The sequence below is a fragment of the Emydura macquarii genome, unplaced genomic scaffold (genome assembly GCF_026122565.2).
Source record: "Emydura macquarii macquarii isolate MOO-44397 ecotype Brisbane River unplaced genomic scaffold, CSIRO-AGI_Emac_v2 contig_2473, whole genome shotgun sequence".
Lineage (NCBI taxonomy): Eukaryota > Metazoa > Chordata > Testudines > Chelidae > Emydura > Emydura macquarii.
The window spans coordinates 29275068-29284119 of NW_027132610.1; positions in this window are offsets into that span (position 1 = coordinate 29275068).

Here is a 9052-nt window from a genome sequence, read left to right on the forward strand (position 1 = left end):
AAAATTAATCTGGTAATGCAGATGATAGAGCTGTTTAAATACAACCTTTTTAATTGCACAGTTGTAGAATGCAATGGTTGTACCAGTAGATCAGTTTTCAAGTACTGTACTGAATCAATAACAGGAAAATAAAGAGAGAGTAGTTTATTCAATATGATATAATAATATAGTTAAATGTCATTAAGTCAAAAGGTGATTATGTTAATCCTGAACATAAGGGTTTTTAGTAATGTTATCAATTATTATTATTTTATAGTGCCCCCAACTTATTTGCTAGGTGATTGACAGAACAAATAAAACAAACTATCTCTGCCCCCCAAATCGGTCTAATTTTATACATGATATAATGTCAAGGAATCACAACATATGGAAGGGAAAGGATGAGATGGAGACGGTTAAGAGCAATAATATCATGTACTCACTTATGACATGCACATAATTTGATAGTTCTGTTTTCTTGTTGTTTCTTACATTTGTTTGGTTTTGGACCCTGCTCAGAATAACCAGAGTTTTTCAGGGTGTGTCTTCACAGTATAGTTAGCTCAATTTTTAACTCAAGTGTTTCCCCCTGTTTCAATGCCTATCCACACAAAAAAATCTCTAGCTCAAGTTAAGTGGTGCTTTAAGATTGAGCTAGCTGGCCTGCAGCAGGGGAGGAAGGCTGGAAGTTGGGTGATGCTGATGCTGGAGCCACTAATGCAATGAGTATGCAACAGCTCAAGTTACAACTCCTTATTAGCTAATGCTATCACACTGTGTAACTCCAGTGTTGTTTTGAAATGTGACTGCCCTCACTCCAGCTAGGCTAGCCCAAGTGTAGTAACTCTCTAGTGTACTAACTTGAGCTTACTGTTGCAGTGACGACAAGCTCTGACAGTTACACACTAAGGCCCAAATTCTGTAAACCTTTATGCACATACTTAATTTTATTCATCTGACTTCAATAGACTAATCATATGCATAAATTTAAACAAGTGGATGTTTTGCAGGATTGGGACTTTAATTTGCTGTCCAGACTCTCCCAACCCCAATCTCTTTTCCACACTATGGCTTAATTCCCCTTCCTGTCAGAAACAAACTGTCCATATTCTGGGATATGCAGCATAGTTATAGTCGTATCAGTCCCAGGATATTAGAAAGACAAGGTGGGTGAGGTAATATGTTTTACTGGATCAAATTCTGTTGGTGAGAGGGACAAGCTTTTGAATCACAGAGACCTAAGTAAGAGCTCTGTGAGGATCAAAAGCTTTTCTCTTTCACCAACACAAATTAGTCCAGTAAAAGATATTATCTCACCCACCTTGTCTCTTTTATATTGTGGTGTGAAGCTGCTGCTGCTGCTGCTTCTGCTTCTTTCCTGCTAGGGAGAAACTGGATATTTTGTAAGACACTTAGTGGTGTGAAGGGAGAGTACATGGGTACATCTACACAGCAATAAAAACCCAAGGCAGCAAGTCTTAGAGCTCTGGTCAGCTGACTCAAGTTCATGGGATTCCGGCTGCAGGGCTGTTTCATTGCTGTGTAGACTTCTGGGCTCAGGAATCTCCCACTTCACAAGGTCCTAGTTGAGCTGAGGCTTCAGTGTCATGAGAATTCTTTCAAACACTGATGCTCAACCTCTAGCCGTAGTAACAATTGGGCCAATTGATCCACCAATTAGAATCCTTGATACATGTGAACCTCATACCACTGAGTCATTACAAGCAATAGAATTGATACATGCAAATTAAATGTCATGATAGAATGGTGATTGGTTGAGTTACAATTTGATGTCATAATGGGCCCACTTAAGAATTACCTGAACTGTTAAACTGACCATATTTGTAGCATAAATAATTATATCAATTACATACAATTGTTAATAACTTTAATTTAATTAAATCCTAATTTCTTCAAATATAGCATGTGCATAAGATTTTAATTAATTTTAATTGTATGGAAAGTTTAAAGCAGGGGCTCTCAAAATTTTTTTGCTGGGACCACCTCTGAAAATATTTCAGGCTGTGAGGAACCCCTCCAAAAAGTGAAGACTCCCCCATACCAGGCCCCCCTCATTTCTGTGCTGCTGCTGGTGGCAGTGCTGCCTTCAGAGCTGGGCGCCCAGCCAGCAGCCGCTGCTCTTGCAACTCCCCCTTCAGTAGTCTTCTGAACCCCTTTTGGATCGGGACCCCCAGTTTCGGAAACACTGGTTTAAAGTATGTGCATTATTTTGGTGTTAAGATTTTTGTTGACAATGAAAGAACTGACTCAGATGCTAAATTTTCAAGGACCTAGTTGTTAATTTTATCTTATAAACTCGTTAATGTATTTACCTGTACATTTTCAAGAAATTAATTTGATACTCAAAGAATAAACACTCTAAGTTTGAGTAGGATACACTGTATTTTTTTCTACAGAACAAAGAAGTTTAATTCCTGCTTTAAGTACACATCAGAATTCAATCTTAACTACAGAGTCGTAACCATCAATGATATAATGTGCATGTGGTGAGGCTCTTTTACTTCTTTGGGACCAGGGTCAAGAAGTCTTTGGATTAAGAACATAAGAATGGCCATAGTGGGTCAGACAAATGGTCCAGCTAACCCAGAATCCTGTCTTCTGACAGTGGCAGGTGGCACATGTTTCAGAGAGAATGAATAGAATAGGACAGTGTTCCTCAATTAAATTTGGCCACGGAACTCCTTTGAACTTGATAAATAATTGCGGAACCCCCCGAACTCTTAACAGTATTTTTACATATGGGGCCAAAATAAGCAAATTATATACAAACAACTAGGTCAGCGTTTCTCAATTAAATTTCCCCGTGGAACCCTTTAGGCTCTGCGAGGAAATTACACTCATACTCGATACCCTCTGCCGAAAAATCCAGGACATCTTCCCTTTTTCAGCAGCGCGGAGAACAGCTGCTCTCGGCGGCGTGGAGAACAGCTGCTCTCGGCAGCACGATGTCACTTTCTCGCGGAACCCTAACAGTGTTCCTGCGGAACCCCAGGGTTCCACGGAACACCAATTGAGAAACACTGGAATAGGACATTTCATTGAGTGATCCATTCCCTGTCATCCATTCCCATATCTAGAAGTTGGAGGTTTAGGGACACCCAGAGCATGGGGTTGTGTCGCTGATTACCTAGGCTAATAGCCATTTATGGACCTATCTTCCATGAATTTATCTAATTCTTTTTTTAGCCCAGTTATATTTTTGACCTTTACAACATCCCCTGGCAATATGAAGGCTGAGTGTGTGTTGTGTGGGGAAGTACTTCCTTATGTTTGTTTCAAACGTGTTGCCTATTAATTTCATTGGGTAATCTTGGTTTTTGTGTTATGAGAAAGGGGTAAATAATACTTCCTTATTCGCTTTCTCCACACCATTCATGATTTTATAGACCTCTATCATATTCCCCCTTAGTCATCTCTTTTCTAAATTGAACAGTCTAAGTCTTTTTAATCTCTTCTTATATGGAATCTGTTCTATATCCCTAATAATTTTGTTACCCTTTTGTTGTACCTTTTTAAATTATAATGTATCTTTTTTAAAATGGGACAACCAGAACTGCATGCAGTATTCTAGCTGTGGAATTCTGTGAATTAATATAGTGGCATTATGATATTTTCTGTCCTATTACCTATCTCTTTCCTCATGGTTCCTAACATTCTGTTGACTTTTTTGATTGCCACTGTACATTGAGCAGATGTTTTCAGAGGACTATCCACAATTACTCTAAGATCTCTTCCTTGAGTGCTAATAGCTAATTTAGACCCCATCATTTGGTATGTATTGTGCAGGGTCGATTGAAGAGAGAGATTGAGCCGAGTGGAGCGATAAGGAGCATTTATTCGGTTACAGCTTCATTCTTTTTGCTAGGCGTCCAACGAAGTGAGCCCCGAGTTCACTAGTTTACAACTTTTTATTTAAAATAATATGTAAATACACACACTTTTACAACCCCCGATAAAATCCCTATTTGGTGATATAAACGGTTATAAAATGAATATTAATGGCTATGGGAGACATATAATTATACCTGCCTTTGTTTGTTATTTATCACTTAACCTGCATGGCATATGCATTTTTGCTGTGAATTTGGCTATCTTGACAGCAGGAATGACCATAAATTTCCTAAACGAACCAACTGCAAGGGAAGAACAAGGGGGAAGATATCCTGAGCTTTCTCTATCAGGCATGCTGTCTGAGAAAGCACTTATTACTTTTTTTGTTCAGATGGTGAGGGGAGGAATAGAAAGGGGGGGGGTCATTAAAATCCCATTACCATGGTACCCCTCCCTAACTCCCAGGCTAGGAAATTGCTGTGAGAGCAGAGCATGATTATTGCTTGTGTAGTACATGCCTTTTTAGCCCAAGCCAAAAGAAGCCAAAATAAAATATACACAAAATAAATATAAATAAAAATAAAATATACACAGCCCCCTTTCACTGCATTTCAGTCTCCGGCTCCCAATCAGCCACTAGGTCCAATAAAGAGATCAGTTTTTTAAAACTATGCTCTTTACCAAAAAGATTTCTCCTGACCCCAGAGGGTCAGCCACAATACCAGATCAATATAAGTTTAGATCTTACCCAAAATACCACGCTGCCAGCCAATCCTTTAGTAACTACAACTCAAGGTTTATTATAAAAAGAAAGAAACAAACCATAAGAGAAATGTTAAAGGATTAAAGCAATCAGATACATACAAATGATTTGAAAGTCCATATATATCAGGTTTCTAGTAGAATTGTGGAGTTCACAGGCTTGTATAGTCCCTCTGGTATACATCTAGTACCTGGATAGGTCTCAGTCCTTTGTTTCACAGCTTCAGTTCAGTTCAGTTGTAGATGAGTTGATCCAGAGGTAGATGGTAGACTGAAGATAGACTAAAGACAAAATGGATCTCAGGCAGCTGCCTTTTATGTCCTTTGCCATGCTGCTTGTGGAATTTTACAGGAATAAGATGGAGTCCAGAGTCACATGAGTAAGTCCTGGTGACTCATCAGGTATATCCCTGGCTTTTCCTCCTGCCCATTGTACCTGTGAGTTTCTTAATGGGCCATTAAGCAGGCTAGTGCTGCAGCCATCCTGTCTGGGGTATTGCCCAGATGCAGCACAATTTGAAATACAGATGTATCAAACATATCCATAACTTCCATTACACATATAACACATGAACATAAACATCATCTTACTTAGCACATTATAGCCTTTCTAACAATATCTGACATGGCATATCTTACATGAATTACTATGATTTTGACATAAATAATACAATAAATGCCCCCCCTCCCCCCATCCAGCGAACGTGACACCCCTAGCGCGAGATTGGTGTAGAAGTGAGTAATCAGAGCTCATGAATACACCTCAAGGGCCCCCTAATCCAGCCAGCGTCACACACACCCCCCCCTCACACACAAAATTGATGCAGAAAGGGGTGTTCCTAGACACTGCTGAATGCATCACATGAACTTTTCATTTTTGCTTTTGTATTAACACAGTTTCTAACATGTTTCAAGGATTTTACAAAGTATCAGGCACATGGTATATTTCTACAGTTTCTGGCATTAGCAACAAATTACAAGACTTAACATTGGCCCTAATATTAACAGCAAAATCATGTTTAGTTAAAACAGGCTTTTTCTTTGTAAGGCTCACTATGGAGGTAACAATGTTATCCAATTTTTTACAAACATTTGTAAGGGTTCAGTTAGCTCAGTAGTAGGTTCTTGGTGCATAATCTCTGCTGGTCTTATGTGGTTTTGAAGGGGCTGTGTATTTTTTATTTTGGCTTCTTGATAACCAGTGTGGGGAATCAGAAGCACTGTTTGTGGCTGGTTGGGAAGTCTGACTGCAGTGTCAGCCACCAGTGCTGGGGAATCTGCTCTCCTTTTACAGCCTGCCCTGACCTTGTCATTTTCTGTTGGCTACCGTAGGCACAGACGGGTCACATCATCCTCCTCCTCGTCCATGGAGTCCTCATCATTGTCCCTGGAGTGGGATGGAGCGGAGGTATCGATGCTGCGTGGTGGCACCGTGGTGGGGTCCCTGCCGAGAATGGCATGCATCTCCTCGTAGAAGTGGCATTTTCGGATCAGGAGCCAGAACTGCTGTTAACTTTCCTACCCTTTTGATATGCCTGCCGTAGCCCCTTGATCTTCACGCAGCACTGCTGCATGTCCCTGTTGTGCCCCTTCTCCACCATACCCTGGGATATCTTCCCGTAAATGTCCAAATTTCTTTTGCTGGCTCTGAGCTGAGCCATAATGGACTCCTTGCCCCAAAGACCGATGAGATCTAAGACCTCTGGTCGACTCCATGCTGGAGCGTGTTTGGGCCTTGCATTAGCCATGACGAGTTCAGCTACAAGCTCTCTCCATACTAGCCGGACAGGAAATGAAAATTGAAATTTTCCCAGGGCATGGGGGGAGGGCCCATTTCCGGTGAGCATGACCACATAACAGCAGAGCATGAATTTCCAGAGCGGTCACAATGGGGCATTGTGGGATACCTCCCAGAGGCCATGAACATTGTGGAGGTGGTTTTATTACGTCAAATTTTGCCGTGTGTTAAGTCGATGGGACTGCCATGCCAGTGTAGAAGCAGTCTTTCAGAGATCGAAGTAAGTGATGTTACGTCGACCTCCGTCGCCAGTGTAGACCAGGTCTTAGTAACTTATGGGATCACTAGACTAGTCCCCAGAGTGATAAAAGATGCACAACACTTTGTGGGAGCATATGTGGTTAACACTACAGTGTTTAGCAACACTTGGGAATGATGTTGTTAAAACTCAAAAAGGATCCAAACACAGTGTCTTTTAGTTAGTCAGTGACTAACCCTCCTGCAGTAAACTAATGGGGGAAGTATGACATGCTGTACTTCAAAGTAGCATGTTCTTTTTTGGTATCATATGAAAGGTCTGCTGAAACTCACTGGTCTGTCAAAATATGAATATCATTATTGGGTATGAAGTTATGAGATTTTGTTATATGCTTGTTATTGAAATATGTTGTGAGTTTGGGAGATGCCCAGTTAGCTCTCTAGTGCCTAAAAAGTGATCCACACCCAGGCAGGCGTTAAATGGCCATTAATCAGCAGGGTCATTGTAAACAAAGATTTACAATTGTGTAAGGTACAGTTGCACACACACCACACAATGAGGATTGCTCAACTCTGTTACTCAGCAAGGCTACCAGTACACACCTGGGCCAGTATCTTTCCCGGGACATGAATTGAGAGTATAAAATAAGGGACAGTGGCTTCATAAAATGACCTCTCTCTTTTCTCACCTACTCTGAAGGCAACAAGAATGCTGGGAAGACAATGACTTTAATCTGAGGAGACTGGTCCCAGGCTGAGAAGGAAATTCAGCCTGCCCATATATCTCCCCGCACGCCATTGTACTCCCCAGACCTCCACTCCCACACATGGACTCACTTGCCTCCCTTGGCAAATGCCTCCCAGGGACCCACCCCCCACGCTGGATAGCGTCCTCCCTCTCTCCCCATACCCCCTGCAACCCTCAAGTCCCACACTTCCAGCCCCTCCTACGGGGCCACAGCTCATCATGCTGCTGCCACCCCCTGATCCCCAATCACCCCCAACCCCCCACTGTATACCATCCCTGGATATTGTATTACTGTGCCTTGTAAACCCTGACTGTTGCTTTTTTGTTTTTTTGCTTAAACATTTCCTAATAAAACGTTTAAATCAGAACTGTAACTTACTTGCAACATGCAGCGGGGTGAGAAAAGCTGTTTGATTCAATTCTTGCTTAATTTAAAAGTTTAGTATTTGGAATGTGTATTTACTTTTAATTTTCTTAAGGTAACTATCTCTGACCTTTATGCCTCTCACTTACAATCCCTTAAAATCTATCTTCCTGTTGTTAATAAATTTATTTTAATGTTTTATACTTATCAGTGAGTTTATCTACGGTGCTTGGTGAATCTGCTCAAATTACAAAGGCTGGTGTTTGTCCACCTTCTTTTGACGAAGTGGTGAACTAATTAATGAGCCTGCAATGTTCAAGAAAAGGTCTTGAGCAGGGTAAGACAATATGTTTTTGGGGTGCAAGGCTGGGGGATTTGGAGATTTGCTGGTGTTTCCCTGTGTATAGTTCATGGGGGGCTTGGAGAGCATTCATGCAACTTAGCTCAGTGTGCCTCCACATGCTGGTGCTGGGTGATAACCTCTGGAGGGGTTTGCTGCTTGTCACTGGCAAAGCATTGTGAGAGACAGGCCAGACGGAAGAGTTAAGGTGGCACAGTGGTCCCACAGTTCCAGGTAGTATCCCAGGGATCCTGTCACACTAACATAGTTTATACTCCTATCTATTGCCATTTTCTGAAGGATATTGGTTACTATGAACAACCTTTTGAGCATTAACACTTACCTATACATATTGTTTTGTTTTTAGAGGTATGTGAACCTTCTGTGATTCAGTTTTATAAATTGAATAAAGCTCCAAACTGAGTCTAAGGATTTTATTTGACATATTTGGTCAGATCTCTTTGACTAACTTCCTTATTTTTATGTTAATCCACTATTCTTAAGTTTAGTATTGCAGTTTTTTCAACTATGATTAGTCCTTGAAGCAACTCCTGTGTGTTATTTAGAACAAAGTTGAAAGTAACCTTTTCTCCTGTGAAAAACTAATTTAAGGTGTTGGAAAATTACTTTAGTAAAGTGTGCCCTGCTGTGAAATATAATCAATGTATATAGTAGGCAGTTAAAATCACCATTATGACTAATCATTAGATTGTTACCTCTTTTTTTTCCCTTTAACGTTGTGGACTCAGTGGATCTGAGTTTTTATTGCCTTACACTTGGCATAATCATTTTACACCTATACAAAGTGAATGCAAAATGCTACCATTGTTATGCAACTTATGTTATGCAACTTCTTTATCTTCTGTCATGTGACATTTCTGGAATGTACTTCTGTCATGACCTCCAGTGCAGCATAACTGCCAAGTTCTAGGTAGCTGTCTGAGTGACATTTAAGCCTGTGAAGGTAGCAACCTTTTTCTGATTCATTCTCTTTCCCTATCTAATAATGCT